Source organism: Eretmochelys imbricata, chromosome 2, assembly GCF_965152235.1.
Source record: "Eretmochelys imbricata isolate rEreImb1 chromosome 2, rEreImb1.hap1, whole genome shotgun sequence".
In the NCBI taxonomy this organism is placed as follows: Eukaryota; Metazoa; Chordata; order Testudines; family Cheloniidae; genus Eretmochelys; species Eretmochelys imbricata.
In genome coordinates, this window is record NC_135573.1 from 19,539,541 (window position 1) to 19,556,617 (window position 17,077).

The 17,077-nt window shown below is 45.0% G+C and overlaps 1 long non-coding RNA gene across 1 annotated transcript in view; it reads right to left on the minus strand.

Annotated features, from left to right (window-relative positions):
- The window catches only part of LOC144260276 (uncharacterized), a 132,083-nt gene that overhangs the window by 7,682 nt on the left and 107,324 nt on the right, over positions 1-17,077 (minus strand). Inside the window, exon 3 of the long non-coding RNA XR_013345008.1 lies at positions 8,322-8,704. This is a non-coding gene — a long non-coding RNA (uncharacterized LOC144260276). The remainder of the gene's footprint in view (positions 1-8,321; positions 8,705-17,077) is intronic.

Genomic DNA, 17,077 nt, shown 5'->3' on the forward strand with positions numbered 1-17,077 from the left:
GCAATCCCCTAGCATAGAAAAGGCTAACCAGTATTGCTGTAGCTTCACTCTGCTTGAAATGGGTAAACTGCACCATGGGCTGCTGTGGCCTGCAAAGGTGTTTGAATGACCCTACAGTTGCCCAGTGGCTCAGAACTTTTGAGCCACAGGGATTCTCACCCGGTCACACACTCGGAGCAAGGATTTAAGCTGGGATAGCATGGAGTGAAAACATCCTGTATGTTAGCTAGAACAGCTTTAATCATTTCACCATATGACTGTGCTGGTGTCTCTAAACCTCTGACTGCCAGAAGATGGGACTGATATATGAGTCACTCATTGTTCTGTTCATTTCCTCTGAAGCATCTGACACTGGCCACCGGGCTAGACGGACCATTGATTCGACCCAGTATGGCCGTTTTTGTGTGCTGTCTTAAATAGGATGCTGTGGGTTGCGTGTTCACTGTGCCTCAGTGCATATCACTGAGAATATCAACTTAGCTTACAAATAAAATGATGGTCCTGCAAACTCAACCTGGGAACTGAGAGTCAAGCGGTGATCTTTTCTGCTAAAGTACCACCACCAAAAACCTACTCTCAACTGAACTGAATTACAGACAGAGGCCACTAACGTATCAGTAATACTCAGCTGAATACTTACTATGGGTGCTGATTCAGAAGCCACAGAGAATTGACTTGACTTTCAAGATCACAGAGTGCACGGTTGGCAGTTAAAGGGAAAACACACACACCCTTTTCTTTTTTTTTTTTTTGGTGGGGGGGAGTGAGTAAATTGAGCAAATTTGATCTTGAAATACAACAATGGCCAGATCTTCAACTGGTGTAACTTGGCATGAGCCCTGTCATAAATATAAAGGGAAGGGTAAATACCTTTAAAATCCCTCCTGGCCAGAGGAAAAATCCTTTCACCTGTAAAGGGTTAAGAAGCTAGGATAACCTCGCTGGCACCTGACCAAAATGACCAATGAGGAGACAAGATACTTTCAAAAGCTGGGAGGAGGAAGAAAAACAAAGGGTCTGTGTCTGTCTGCGTGATGCTTTTGCCAGGGATAGAACAGGAATGGAGTCTTAGAATTTAGTAAGTAATCTAGCTAGATATGCGTTAAATTATGATTTCTTTAAATGGCTGAGAAATTAAGCTGTGCTGAATAGAATGGATATTCTTGTCCGCGTGTCTTTTTGTAATTTAAGGGTTTGCCTAGAGGGATTCTCTATGTTTTGAATATAATTACCCTGTAAGGTATTTACCATCCTGATTTTATAGAGGTGATTCTTTTTTTACTTTTTATGTCTATTAAAATCCTTCTTTTCAGAAACTGAATGCTTTTTCATTGTTCTTAAGATCCAAGGGTTTGGGTCTGTGGTCACCTATGCAAACTGGTGAGGAATTTTACCAAACCTTCCCCAGGAAGTGGGGTGCAAGGGTTGGGAGGATTTTGGGGGGAAAGACGTTTCCAAACTATGCTTTCCTAATAAAAATAAACCCAGATAAACGTTTGGTGGTGGCAGTGGAAGTCCAAGGGCAAAGTCTGTACCTTGGGGAAGTTTTAACCTAAGCTGGTAAAAGTAAACTTAGGAAGTTTTCATGCAGGTCCCCACATCTGTACCCTAGAGTTCAGAGTGGGGAAGGAACCTTGACAAGCCACTGAAATTAACGGAACGACACCACTTTACACTAGCTGAGGATCTAAGCCCTAATCATGCAACTTCACAGTGCCCATATTCCAGGGTACAACTTCACTTTATATAAGCGACTAGTGATTTCCGAGTGATAAGACAGTGGTTACGCAAAGAGCCTGTCCTCAAAGAACACCAGGCTGCGTATGGAGGGATAGCACCATCTCCACGTGAAAGGAGCTGCAATCTGATTGTGATTTATCACAAGCGTATGACTAGTCTGAACCCATATTATGGAATTAGACCTAAGAACAAAGGGCATTTAGAGTCTCTTCTAGTGCATGCTCACTAAACCTCCGTCAGAACTTTACCTCAGGGGATAAACACTTGGCCGGCTGCGTGCTGCAGCTATTGCTCAAGCCAGGGAAGGCAGCCAGGCTCTCACCAAATGACTGGGGCTCAGCACATTTTGGTATCACTGAGCCCAGCAGTTGTAGTGAGTCAGTGTTGCCCTGTGAGGTAAAGCTGAGGGAAGAAACTCTGCAGCCGGGGTTCTCAGCCTGGGGGCTGAAAATAGGTGGTTGCGAGCACTCTGCCCTTGCCATATTGCTAAATGGGAAGGAGACCCCAGCTGCTTGCTGAGAGGAGGGCTCTTGGGGCAGAAGGATTCCTGGCATGAAAAAGGCTGGGAACTGAGGAGGCTGTGTCGGTTTCTCAGAAGGGGAAGGCTACAGGTTCCCATCTGAAAGCCAGGGGAGATTCTAGGGTGATGCGGTCTCCTTTGGGTTTATAATCCAATCTAACCGAGACCTCCCACCGAAGGAGGACTTCCTGACTCTTCAAGAGAGTTTGAGTAGCTGTTGCTTTAGGACAATTTACCTACCAGATGCTTTGTCCCTCTGACACCAGGAATGACTTTATCCAGAGTCCAAGAAAAAGGAACAGGGTGAAGAATATCCTGGGATATCAGACAGTTTTGGCCTGCAGCCATACCACCAAGGGCTGTGATCTTGTCAGAGCTCACCAGGTGCTGCAGGAAGCAGTCTTGTTGATTTAACAGGTAGTACTTTTCCCTTTGACTTAGCAGTGAACCAGGCCGCAGCATGGTGTCAGGGGGTGCTATACTATGGGAGGTACAGCCTTTCAGAGGCAACGTATAGCTAAGGGCCTGTTCACACAAGATTGTTACATAACCGATGGGATCTTCTGAAAGCATAGGTTTCAGAGTAGCAGCCGTGTTAGTCTGTATTCACAAAAAGAAAAGGAGGACTTGTGGCACCTTAGAGGCTAACCAATTTATTTGAGCATAAGCTTTCGTGAGCTACAACTCACTTCATCGGATGCATTCAGTGGAAAATACAGTGAGGAGATTTATGTACACACAGAACATGAAAAAATGAGTGTTTATCATGCACACTGTAAGGAGAGTGATCACTTAAGATGAGCTATTACCAGCAAGAGAGCGGGGGGGGGGGGACCCTTTGTAGTGATAATCAAGGTGGGCCATTTCCAGCAGTTGACAAGAACATCTAAGGAACAGTGGGGGGGTGGGGGGGGAATAAACAAGGGGAAATAGTTTTACTTTGTGTAATGACTCAACCACTCCCAGTCTCTATTCAAGCCTAAGTTAATTGTATCCAGTTTGCAAATTAATTCCAATTCAGCAGTCCCTCCTTGGAGTCTGTTTCTGAACTCTTTGTTGAAGAATGGCCACTTTTAAGTCAGAAATCGAGTGACCAGAGAGACTGAAGTGTTCTCCGACAGGTTTTTGAATGTTATAATTCTTGACATCTGATTTGTGTCCATTTATTCTTTTACGTAGAGACTGTCCAGTTTGACCAATGTACATGGCAGAGGGGCATTGCTGGCACATGATGGCATATATCACATTGGTAGATGTGCAGGTGAACGAGCCTCTGATAGTGTGGCTGATGTGATTAGGCCCTATGATGGTGTCCCCTGAATAGATATGTGGACACAGTTGGCAAAGGGCTTTGTTGCAAGGATAGGTTCCTGGGTTAGGAGTTCTGTTGTGTGGTGTGTGGTTGCTGGTGAGTATTTGCTTCAGGTTGGGGGGCTGTCTGTAAGCAAGGACTGGCCTGTCTCCCAAGATTTGTGAGAGCGATGGATCGTCCTTCAGGATAGGTTGTAGATCCTTGATGATGTGTTGGAGAGGTTTTAGTTGGGGGCTGAAGGTGATGGCTAGTGGCGTTCTGTTATTTTCTTTGTTGGGCCTGTCCTGTAGTAGGTGACTTCTGGGTACTCTTCTGTTCTCTGTCAATCTGTTTCTTCACTTCAGCAGGTGAGTATTGTAGTTGTAAGAGAACACTTCAATCTCTCTGGTCACTCGATTTCTGACCTAAAAGTGGCTATTCTTCAACAAAAAGACTTCAGAAACAGACTCCAAGGAGAGACTGCTGAATTGGAATTAATTTGCAAACTGGATACAATTAACTTAGGCTTGAATAGAGACTGGGAGTGGATGGGTCATTACACAAAGTAAAACTATTTCCCCTTGTTTATTCCCCCCTCCCACTGTTCCTCAGACGTTCTTGTTAACTGCTGGAAATGGTCCACCTTGATTATCACTTCAAAGGGTTTTCTCCCCCCCCCCGCCCTCCCTGCCCCACTCTCCCTGCCCCACTCTCCTGCTGGTAATGGCTCATCTTAAGTGATCACTCTCCTTACAGTGTGCATGATAAACACCCATTTTTTCATGTTCTGTGTGTATATAAATCTCCTCACTGTATTTTCCACTGAATGCATCTGATGAAGTGAGCTGTAGCTCACAAAAGCTTATGCTCAAATAAATGGGTTAGTCTCTAAGGTGCCACAAGTACTCCTTTTCTTTTTCTGAAAGCATAGGAATTCTAACCATGCTATCCCCAACCAAATTCTCTTTGGCTAATAGCCTTCCACCCACCTAAAATTCCCTATGCAGTTTGTCAGCTGGACACAATACTCTTCACCTCTGAATGTTGTTTATCATTGCGCTGCACTGTTAAACAGAAAGAAAAGGAGGACTTGTGGCACCTTAGAGACTAACCAATTTATTTGAGCATAAGCTTTTGTGAGCTACAGCTCACTTCATCGGATGCATACTCTTTCCACAGTAAGCATCCGATGAAGTGAGCTGCAGCTCACGAAAGCTTATGCTCAAATAAATTGGTTAGTCTCTAAGGTGCCACAAGAACTCCTTTTCTTTTAGCGAATACAGACTAACACGGCTGTTACTCTGAAACTGTTAAACAGCAGACACATTCCACCCCAGAGGTGGTTGCCTTTAAAACGCTGCGTGAAGTGACTTCTTTTATAAAGTGTACAAAAGCATGCAAAACTCTCTGGCCCTGTTTGGGAGGAAAGAAGCCCTGTACAGATGGAAAGGGGGAGGACAGCTCAGTGGTTTGAGCATTGGCCTGCTAAACCCAGGGTTGTGAGTTCAATCCTTGAGGGGGCAATTTAGGGATCTGGGGAAAAAATTGGGGATTGGTCCTGCTCTGAGCAAGGGGTTGGACTAGATGACCTTCTAAGGTCCCTTCCAACCCTGATATTCTATGATTCTAAGGGGACATTTTAACAGGCTAAGTTTGTCCTAATAAGGACAGAGATTGAATTATCCTTAGGTTCACCCCGATAAGGGAGTAATTCATCTGGTAAAGAGTTTTCTTTGAGAGCAAACAAAAGAAGCAAATGAACAGCTGCCTTCTCCAGGTATGTGTTAGGGGAGTTTGACAGAGATGATCCTTTTATTGGTTTCATTCTCTACCCTTCAGCTTGTAAGCTCCTATGGATAAATCCTGCTTTCTTAGAAAAGGCACAATTAGAGAAAAAAGGGATTCATCAGCAGACAGGAAAATACATGACCGGCAGCAGCAAACCAGCTCAGTCTTTGGAGCCTCAATCCCGCACTGCAACGTCCTTTGGCCAAACCAGGAATAGCACCAAAAGGGAAGTACACCAGAACGGGGGCAGACAGAAGAAAGAAGGATAGCATTATCTTCTCCTCTCTCTCTCTCCACAACACACGCGGCCTGGAAAGATTCCTGGAGAAGGTGTCTGCAAAGATGGGCTATAAGGAACGGGGAGGAGGAGGAGAAGACAAAGAAGAAACATGCACCATTGAAAAGGAAACAGAAGACTAAAGGGACTACAATAAGAAAGGGTGAATCCACGTGTCCCCATAACGCTGTGCCCATCGTGAGCTTTGGAAAGAGGCACTGAGGTCTTTGCTGTGGACCTGAGATTGCCTTACCAGCGGGCTTGACAGGATTAGATTTTTACTGGTAGATACTGGTCAACATCGAGTTCACTGTGTGCATACACACACCGGCAAACAAATATTTCCATCAATGATAACTGAAATGTATACATACAAAGTAAAAAAAAAAAAAATTGGTGAAAACTGTACAAATCCTTAATACCCGTAATGTCGCACAACTGTGAATATTTAAATCGATACAAATTGAAACAAATGAACCACAACAAACATAGCGGTCAAAAATATATTATAAAAAAAAAAATCTAATTCTGCCAAGCCCACTTAGAAGGAACACGTTTACCACTACTTTCCTTCCTTGTTTTCACTTCCCACCCCCATCGCCAGCAGCTGATGCAAAACCTGCAGCGTGGTCAATTTCCAATGAAACCTGGACTCACAAGCTCTATAGTCCTTGTTCCGCGTCAGCGCTGGCCCGCACTGCAGCTTTGTGCAACGAAGAGCAATGCCTCTGAGCTGGGTGACAAGGCCTCTCTCTGAATCAGCAAAGCCCTTGATAAGAAATGTCATCCCTTCACCGGGTAATTTTAGCCAGTCAGATAAGAATCTCTATCCGGTTCAAACATATGGCTAGCTGCAGAGCACACAGCAAACGAGCAGGGTAATTTATTTGCTTTGTGCTAAGGGCACCCCTGAACCAAGACGAGCTGATTCAATGAAATAATAAGTTCTAAATTACACTCCATTCTTATTTGGGGGCCTGGTATATTCTCATGCTGGCAGTGACACAAGCTTGTCTTGTACAGAATTCCCTGTCCTGTACCTCCTCTCCTCTGAGCATAAACCTACTAAAGAGACAATGGTAACCATACAAATAATAAAAACACGGAGCTTTAATGGTGTTACACACATTCCTGCCCTAGTTAGCAAATAAATAATACTTACAACTTGTAAAGCTATGTTCACCCAAAGCTCTGACAGCACTTTATAAAAAGGTGGATAAGTATTATCTTCGTTTAAAAAAGGGGCCAACTGAGAGGTTAAGTGACAAGGCCACACAGCGAGTCAGTAGCAGAGCCAGGAAGAGCTCTCCTGCCTCGTGAGATCAGAACCACAGTTTAAAATTAAAGTTTTATAGCACCACTGATGTGTAGGACCCTTAAACATTTTCAGTGCCATGTATAACTTAGTACCCATTACTTCGGTGTACTGGGCCATAACACCGGGCCAGATGCTGCCCTTTCAATGAGGCTACTCACAGAGTAAGGTGCTACTCAGTATAAGGTGGCAAACATCTAACCCACAAAGCCACACAAGCACATTCATAAGAAGCACCTAAAGTTCTTATCCTCGCTCTTTTTAACAGACTGCTTATCATTTAAAATGCACAAATGCTTTTGTTCTTTAAACATGGGGAAGTTCATTCCCAGCCTGAGAGCTGGCATGGCGAGTTTCATTCCGAAATTGACTTTTACAGCTGAGTCAAACCACTGAAACTGGGTTTACAAGGAAGTGGACTGATCTGGCGTTTGGAAATGAGATACGGAGCCTTTCAGCTCTCTGATCCAAACCCAGTCCAGGAGAGAAGTAAGCATGTTTGTTTTTTAAACTATTTGCTGGCTACTCACTGATGTATGTGAAACGAGTATGCGATCTCAAGGAATGTGAGGAAGTTTGTGGCAGAGCAGGGAACTGAACTCAGATCTCCCAAGCCCTAGTCTGGTGCCCTACCCACTTGAAGGTATGTCTACGCTGCAATTAAACACCCCCGGCTGACGCCTGCCAGCTGGATCGAGCTCAGGGGCTGTTTAATTGTGGTGTAGCTGTTAGGGCTCAGACTGCAGTCCAAGCTCTGGGACCCTCCCGCCTCACCCTCAAGCTGGGCCCTGGCGTTTTTCTAGCATGTTGAGGGGCCTCAGAAAGAAAAAAGCTTGAGAACCCCTTCGTTAAATTACAAAGGGTGACAAAATTAATCCTCTACTTTAGTTTGTTCTACTGTTTTTTTTCCTTGCATTTCTTCCATCACATTGTCTGAAGCTGTGAGAGATTACTCACTTTCACTTTTGTTGTTCTAGCTGCTTTGAAAAAAAATCACACACATTTGCCATGTTCCGGGTGCAAATAATGCGGGGGAATATTTGAGGGACATTCTCTCCTCTCCAAAAAATATAGCTATTTCCACTGGAATAAAAGAAAATCAAGGAATCTGTTCTGTTTGTGAAAAAAAACATACTGTTACCAGATTTAACTACATGGACCCACTTGACTGGATGATTTTTACAGAAACGCCACTGCAGTCGCTGCTGGCCCATGGCAATTTCCAGATTTACTTTGTGCAGGCGGGCACATCCAAACGGAAGGACAGCAGCCAGAAAAGGGAGTGCAACAGAGGTTGTAGGAAGCTGGGGAAACCACCCAAGTAAAAAGCAAGCATTTGTACGCATCATCATTTACTCTTTTGATGCCTCGGTTTGGTTTTGTTTTTTACCTGCATATCCTCATGCAATGGGTCGCCCTCATCCCCAGGAGGCCTCTTTGCAACATAACTAGCAAGTTTTCCACCTGCAGTGTCATTCCTGAAGCATTCCATTTCTCTTGGTATGTTCCATCTCTCCTAAAGAGAGAGAAATTCCAGTCTCTTCCTTCTTTTGATTGCTCCCAACAGCAGCAAGCGCTCCATCTGGTATGGCCAAGTACCCAAGACCATCTTTTCTTCATTTGTGATTATCCTTGGGATATAGAATTAAAAACCACCTGACTTCCAAAAGCCTGTTTGTGTGTGCCTTGAGAGTCCAGAATAGCTTCACAGCCAACGATGAAACAAGCCAATTCAGAGCATGCACCCACTTCGCCATCACCGTCACTGACAACCTGTGCAGAAGAGACAATAACTTTAGGGTTTAATTTGGACAGATTGCCCCGTCTTTTGGCCTCTACATGTCATCATTAGTAATAAATAAAATAGTACCTAGCTCTTTATATAGCACTCTTCATCAGTAAGTCTCAAAGCAATCTCACAATCCTTAATATATTTGTCCTCAACACCTGGGGAGGTAGGGCAGTGCCATTATCCCCATGCTACAAATGGGGAACTAAGACACAGGGAGACTCAGCCCTTGTCTACACTACACAGTTAGCACGACATAATGCAGCTTATGTCGACCTATGTCAGCGTACACACTACAGCCTTGCTCCTGCCAACGTAAGTGCCCTACTACGCTGACATCATAACTCCACCTCCATGAGAGGCGTAGGATTATATCGGTATAGTTAGGCCCACACAGTGTCAATGTAGACACTGCGTTACTTACATTGGCTGTTGGCTGTCTTGGCCTACTATTGGATCTCTGCTCCAAGCCCTGCTGCCCTCCAGGGTCCCAACTCAGAGCCCGGCTGCCCCCCTGGGCTCTTGGTTCCTCACCGGGAACACGGCAGCCTACTGGACTCTGGGCGACTCCCCCAACTCCCAGCTGGGAGCAGGAAAGCTAGAAGCCAGGGAGGAGAGAGGGAAGCTGGGCTCTCGCTGCGGAGCTGCGCGGAGCCGAGAGCCCAGGGTGGTATCGCTCCTGGTGAGGACACTCATCACCAACATAAGGAGAGTAGTGCGGACATCAGGTCAATTTAAGATTGCAGTTTAGACATGCCCTAAGTGAACTGCCCAAGAATGTGAGGAAGTCTGTGGCAGAGCAGGGAACTAAACCCAGGTCCTAGTCTGGTGCCCTACCCACTTGAAGGTATGTCTACACTACAATTAAACACCCCCAGCTGAACCCTGCCAGCTGGATCAGGCTCAGGGGCTGTTTAATTGTGGTGTAGATGTTCGGGCTTGGGCTGCAGCCCAAGGTCTGGGACCCTCCTGCTTAAGTCCAAGCCCGAACAGCTACTCCTCAATTAAACAGCTCCTTAGCTCGAGCCAGCTGGCATGGGTCAGCCGTGGGTGTTTAACCGCAGTATAGACATACCTTTGATCTAACCATCCTTCTGAAAACATCTTCTTCCCCAGAGAGAATGAGAACTGAATTGCCTTTATTGAACCAACAGAAGGAAAATCTTGTTCTTGTCCATAAAGCCAGCAGACAAAAGATATAATTCAGGAAGTCAGAATGTTGAGTAGGGAGGTATTTAGATACTTGAAATGGCTTTGGTACACAAAAAAAGAACATAGAACATACAGTGGGCTGAATCCTGTGCTGATTTACACCCTGATTACCCAGGGTCAGTGCAGATGTTGGCCTCACTGTTTGTAGAAGTTGGATCCAATCCAGAGACAGGAACAACTGCAAAATTGAGTCTGGATTTGAATCCAAATTTTCCCAAAGCTGGGAAATGTTCACACCTGGAATGTCTGCTTCGACCTGTCTCCTGATCCTGCTAGGTGCGAAGGCCTTCTGCTCCTGCTTACTTCAATGGGAGTGAAAGGCTCTCAGAACCTCCAGGAGCGGCTTGTGCTCTGTAGCTTGCTGGATCAAGCCTACAGCAACTGAACCAAACCACTTCATTGTACGGCTCGTAACGGGGAAACCGGAAGGTACAGATGAATGGGCAAAGCTTTGTTCACAGATGATATTTTAAAGGGCTGGAGAGTCAACAAGGTGGAGAGGCATAAGAAGGCTGCTCCAGGTAGCACAAGCTGCAGAGGAGCAAGCACTCTCACTAGAAATGGACAGAGCGGAAGCCACTGTCAAATAACCAAAGAAGTGGGAAGGGAGGAGAGAGAGAAACGGTCTGTGAGGCAGGCAGGGGCAAGTCCATGCACATGGCAGAAATAAGGAGAGAAACTCTGATTTTGGTGGCAGTCAGCAGAGGGGTTGGATGATGGGCACAAAGTGGTGTTTTTGACTTTGTCTCCGAGTAGGTGGAAAGCAGCACACAGTGAGGTCTGGACTTAAACCGAGTCTCTCAATTACATTACTAGCTCAAGCTTCAGTAACATTTGATCTTCAACCTGCCCCCATCCTCTGACTGGCAAGCTATCTTGAGCTTAAAGCCCCACTGAACTCAAGCTAGAGAATTGAGAGTGCAGACAGGAGTCAGGTGAGGGGCACCAAATGAGTTACACCTCATTCTAACACTGCAAGGAAGACATACCCTTAGGAGACCTCAGCTGGGCAACTGGGATCCCTGACACAATCCTCTTAGTGAAGAGGTGAACAATGATATCGATGCAGTGAGACTGCGAGGTGGTGTCAGCACAATATAAACCAACCCAAGGAAGAAAAAGTCTGAAGCCATCTCTCTGTCAGGCTTGCCTGACACTGACAGCTGCCGCTGGGTTTTCCACAAAGGGAGCACGATTTCTATGCCATTCACCTCTACGACACGAGGGGAAGGCCTCCCAAGCAGAACTGCAACACACACAATGTATACTGTGGCCACATGGCCCTGGTTTCGGGTTAACTCTCCATACTCCCTCTCTGCGCACTCGCAGTGCAAAGCCTACTGAAAGCTGCTCTTGCCTGGCCGCTGGGTTTCTCTCCCTTCTGTGGCTGGTGTAAGAAAATCCTCCTTCCTCTGGTGGCGACATGGAATTGTATCACCTTGACTGGGTAGAAGAGCTCTGACCTTCACATACTTCTCAGAGTCAAGATGGTGATATTTAGAAAGAGCAATTCTCTGCTGTCACGTTACACAGGTAGCAGAAGTGTGCATGTTTCTATTCTCTCTCTCACTCCCCCGCCGCCCCGAATCACAGAAATGTAGGGCTGGAAGGGACCTCGAGAATTCATCTAGTAGAGCCCCCTGTGCTGAGGCAGGACCAAGTAAACCTAGACCGTCCCTCACAGGTGTTTGTCGAACCTGTTTTCAAAAACTTCCACAACTTCCCTTGGAAGCCTATTCCAGAGCTCAACTACCTTGACAGTTACAAAGTTTTTCCTAATATCTAACCTATGTCTTCCTTGTTGCTGATTGACCCCACTACTTCTTGTCCCATCTTCCGTGGACATGGAGAACAACTGATCACCGTCCTCAACATATTAGAAGGCTTATCAGGTCCCCCCGCAGCCTTCTTTTCTCAAGTCTAAACGTCAACAATTTTTTAACCTTTCCTCAGAGGTTAGGTTTTTCTAAACCTTTCATCATTTTTGTTGCTCTCCTCTGGACTTGGCCACATTTTTCTTAAAGTGTAGCGCCCAGAACTGGACACAGTCCTCCAGCTGAGGCCTCACTAGTGCTGAGTAAAATGGGACAATTACCTTCCATGACTTACATACGACACTCCTGTTAATACATCCCAGAATGCCATTAGCCTTTTCTGCAGCTGCATCACATTGACGACTATTACTCAATTTATTGACCACTATAATCCCTGATCCTTTTCAGCAGTATGACCACCTAGCCAGGTATTACCCATTTTGTTGTGCACTTGATTTTTCCTTCTAAGGAAAGTACATTGCACTTGTTTTTATTGTATTTCATCTTGTTGATTACAGACCAACTCTGCAATTTGTCACGGTTGTTTTGAATTCTAATCCTGTCCTCCAAAGTGCTTGCAACACCTCCCAGTTTGGTGTCCTCTACAGAATTCATAAGCACATACTCCATTCAATTATCCAAGTCATTAATGAAAATATTGGCCTCTTACTATTTCTCCTATCCTTTCTTCACATCGGAATAGCATGCTGCTGTGCCTTTAATATTGTTTCCTTGAGAAACTGCTACCTCTTATGAACTCTTTTCCCCTTACGTTTTCTTCTCACAGGATTTTACCTGCCAGTTCTCTGAGTTTCTCAAAGCCTGTTTTTTGAAATCCATTGTCCTCATTCTGTTGCTCACTCCTTCCTTACCTTAGGACCATGAAATCTATTGTTTCAAGATCACTTTTACCCAAATTGCCTTGCATCTTCAGATCCGCTACCAATTCTTCCCTGTTGATCAGAATCAAGTCTAAAATGGCTGTCCCGCTGGTTACTTCCTCCACTTTCTGGAACAAAAAGTTGTCCCAGTAAATTTCAAGAACTTACTGGAAATTTTGTGTTTTGCCATATTACTTTTCCAGCGGAAGTCTGGGTAGTTAAAGGCACCATTACTACCAGGACTTGTGTTTTGGATATTTCTGTTATTTTTCCTAGAGATACCTCAACCACCTTCTCTTCCCCATTCGGTGGTCTGTAGTAGACCCCTACCAGGATGTCACCCCTATTTTTAGTCCTTTTATCTTTATGCAGATACTCTTAACTGGTCTGCCTTCCACCTCCTTCTGAACCTCAAAACAAGTGTATATATTCTTGACGTATAACGGAATACCTCCTCTTTTATTACCTAGCCTGTCCTTCCTGAGCAAGCTATACCACTCTATTCAAATATTCCAGTCATGAGATTTATGCCATCTCTATGATGCCAAATAAGTCATAATTTAGTTTACGTACTAATACTTCCAGTTCTTCCTGTTTATTCCCCATACTCCTTGCATCTCTGTAGACACCTAAGATGTTGAGCAGATTTTCCCCACTCATTACCCTTCTGTTGCTTCAGTGACCCTCTTGCACTCTGCCATACCCCCAACATACAACACTCTGTTAAAGTTGTCCCTTTTTAATACTTATTCCCTCAGCACACGGAGTTGCTGAGGGGAACTTTGTAATGAAGGAACACAATTATAACCCACTAAATGGGAAGATGTTTCTTGTAATTTTGGTTTCTATATTTCATACACATCAATCCATGGAGATGTGCCAGGCCAGCAGTTGAGGCTGAAGGGACAATCTTTACTATCTAGAAAAGACTCTCCCAAATGATGGTGGAAAGGTACAAAACCTTCAATGCTTAGACATATGTTACCAAACTCCTATGACTAGCCAAGCTTGCGAGACATGGGATCACCTCAATGTCAATCTCAGTTGAAGCAAGACCATAGTCGGGTGGGCTGGAATGAAGTCTTTTCCATAGTTTTGAGGGTTAAACATTTTTATAAAAATCTTGGCTAGAGCAGGATTGTTCAAGATGACGCAGTGACAGTGCTCAGAAGCCATGATGCAGCGTAAGTGCCTAGACAGATAGGAATCACAAAGGGTGCCCAAGCTTTTGGGGTGTATACAACAGTACTGAGGGACCCTTCTGCCCACCTCACAGATCTTTATGCACATATCTCTATCCCCACAAACAACACATCTCTCTCTCACCCACCCCCCACGGAAAAATCACCCTACCCCCAAAAGTTTTGCAGCTTCATGACATGGAGCTCCCTTCCCACACGCGCACACACACGCTCATCTTTGGAAAGCACATACTGTACAAGCCAGAAAAGAGTCTCGCTTCCCCAGTGTAACATGAAACAATGGCAATATATGAGGCTGATCCAGAGCAGTGCAAGCTCACAGACCTCTGTGTGACTTTACTGGGAAGGATGGGTGATCAGCACCTCTCCGGACCAGTCTCTCCATGTTATCACTGCCTGTTAAGACTTCAGTCGGCTGCAGACAGGGCTCCTCAGGTGAATCTGACTTGGAAACTGGCTGCTTCTGCTTGTCAAAAATTAGTGGTGATCCTCGCCACCTTTAGAAGTCCTTGAGGCAGAGAGAGGTAAGCAGAGTGCTGCTTTTCTATGGTGAGCAGAGCTCTGCCACACACACACGCACAACTTACTTAAAACAGATACAAATGTCAAGCTAGGGTTTGTAGTGTGCGTCCACACGTGGACTGGAAAACTCTGCGCCTTCTGATCAGCAGCATCTGGCAGGCATCCTTAGGTTGCCTGAGCCATTCTGCTCAATAATCACTCTCCCTCGACTCTCAATGAGTAACGACGGTTCCATTGCAGATGCAGACACAGTGACAATCAGAGAGAAAACTCCAGCACTTTTAGTAATACCGAACCTGGCACCAGGGATCTGAGCTGTCCTGAAACTGCCCTGCCCCTGTAAGACCACCGCATGCGGACAACCCCAGCAAGGTGATCTTACAGTACTAAACCCTGACACATGATGGAGAGTACAGCAGCTCCCCAGGAGTAGGTGGAAGAATCTGAATCCTTTTTTCACACCTCCCTGTCTGCACCGGTGGAGCTCACACTGGTCTCAAGCTGAATTAAACTCTGCCGGTGCAAACAGAGGAATTATCCCTCTACACTAGGGGTTTGCACCAGTGCAGCTACACTGAGGGCTGTAACAGAGACAAATCCACAGTGCGGACAAGACTTATACTGAGTGAGTATTAAGTACAAAAGTACATTTAAAAACCTCATCAGAATGATCAAGCCAAGGAAAATTCGGCTTAAGGTTGGACATACATCAGACCTGGATTCAACCCTGTATATGGTCCAATGGAATGACACCACTCCTAGCTTAAATTAAACCCTATCCACCATCCAGTATTAACAACAGCCTGACTATTCATTAATAAGCCAAGAAGAAGTACGTCCAGGTAGAAAATACCGGGTATGGTCTGCCATTCGAATGACCTCAATAGAGAACAATGACCTAGCTGGTACAGTTGGGGAGAGGCAGCAAAGGGCAATGTATGTCATTGGAGATTCACACGATCTACCTTCCCCCCTCCATCATATGTACATAATGAAAGGTCTTGTGAAATGGACGAAGGTGACAGGGACATGAAATCATTAAAATTAGAAATGTAGACAGCGCTCTTTGCCGAAAGTCTATTTAAAAAAAGAAAGAAAGGAACAGGCAGGGCTGAGACAAAACCCTAGAATCTCTTAAAAAAAGCTGGCAGAAAATACAGAGCCATTTAGGAAGACTGAAAAAAAACCCAGGATTTGTGGAAAGGTTTCAAATGCAGGAGCGCTATGGGACTGCATTACCTGAAAGGTGGCGGAAGGCCTGCCTGTCAGCAGTGATGGCCAACAGCCGTTTCCAGTGGCTTTACAGCTGCTCAACACCCCATCAAATCAGAGCACACATTTTGTTTCTTGAGCAACATGATATGGGGCCGGATCCTCAGCTGGGGCAGATCAGTGCACCTCCACTGAAGTCAAGAAAGGCAGGCTGATTTACACCAGCTGAGGGTCTGACCCATCATCTTGGAGCAAAGGAAATGCTTGTGCAAGACCTAGCACAATGGGGTCCTGGTCGGTCCCTGCAGCTTCTTGGACTATGGCAATATAAATAATAATTTAGTATGGCAGAACGCACAGCATGGTAAAAAGGAGGAGGGGAAAAAAAAAAAAAAAAACTCGTGTCAATTTCTTCCACATTTTTCCATGGGAAGGGGGGTTGTTTGGGGGGTGGATACTGGAGAAAAAAATTTACTGCATAGATGGAAAGATATCTGCTGGAATTGTTGGTAAGTACCTTCCTGGCTGGTAAGTAAATTGAATTCTGTGGGAGGGGGGCAGGTGGAGCTCTAGGAGAAACTTTTTGAGGGCTATCCCTTTCAATGTCTTTTTAACAACTCCGATTTGATCCACGAGGCTTTATTCTAGACATCCTGAGGTAACCCACAGGTGCAGAAAAGCTAAATAAACAGAAATTCCTCCTGTCCCCCAGTTACTTGTCCTGTAAGTGCAAAACGCAGGGAACAATCCTGCAGTTCTGATGGGACTGAAGGAAAAAACTCTGTAAAGCTTCATGTTGCAGCATGCAAGCATAGGGACGTTTGCTGCAGTACTCTCGTGACGTAACATTGCAAAACACCAGTTAAAATTAGTCTCCACTGCCTCGGTCATTGTTGCTTAATTCCACTCCTTCAGGATTTCAGTTGGTTATTTTTAATTTTTTAGGACAGGCTGTGTTTTTAAATGTTTGTTTTCTTTTAACAGTGTTGGTGTCAGCCATTGTTTTGTTCCAATGTGGCGTAGTCATAACTGCAGAGGGGTAGTATGATCGAATGGCCAAAGACCCTGACAAAGTCGGAAGAACTAGATTCTGTTCCTAGCTCTGCCACAGACTGGCTATTGGCCTTATACGAGTCAATCTACCCCGTGCCTCAGTTGTCCGTTTGTGAAAGAGGGACAGTATTTCTCTACTTCACAGGAGAGGGGAGAATTGATGATAAAATCAATTAATGATTGTGAGGTATTTAGGCACTCTATTAATCACAGCCACATAAGTACTTAAAGAGAGAACAGCTGACACAGTTGATTCTCCCTCACTTGAAATCTTTAAATCAAGAATGGATGTCTTTCTAACAGATATTCGCTAGTCCAAACACAGGAATGACTGGGTGAAATTCTATGACCTATGTGATGCGGGAGGTCAGACTAGATGATCATAGTGGTCCCTTCTGGTCCAAAAATCTCTAGTCACTGGTGATTACTTGGCCAACTCCACTCTCCATTCCACACGTATA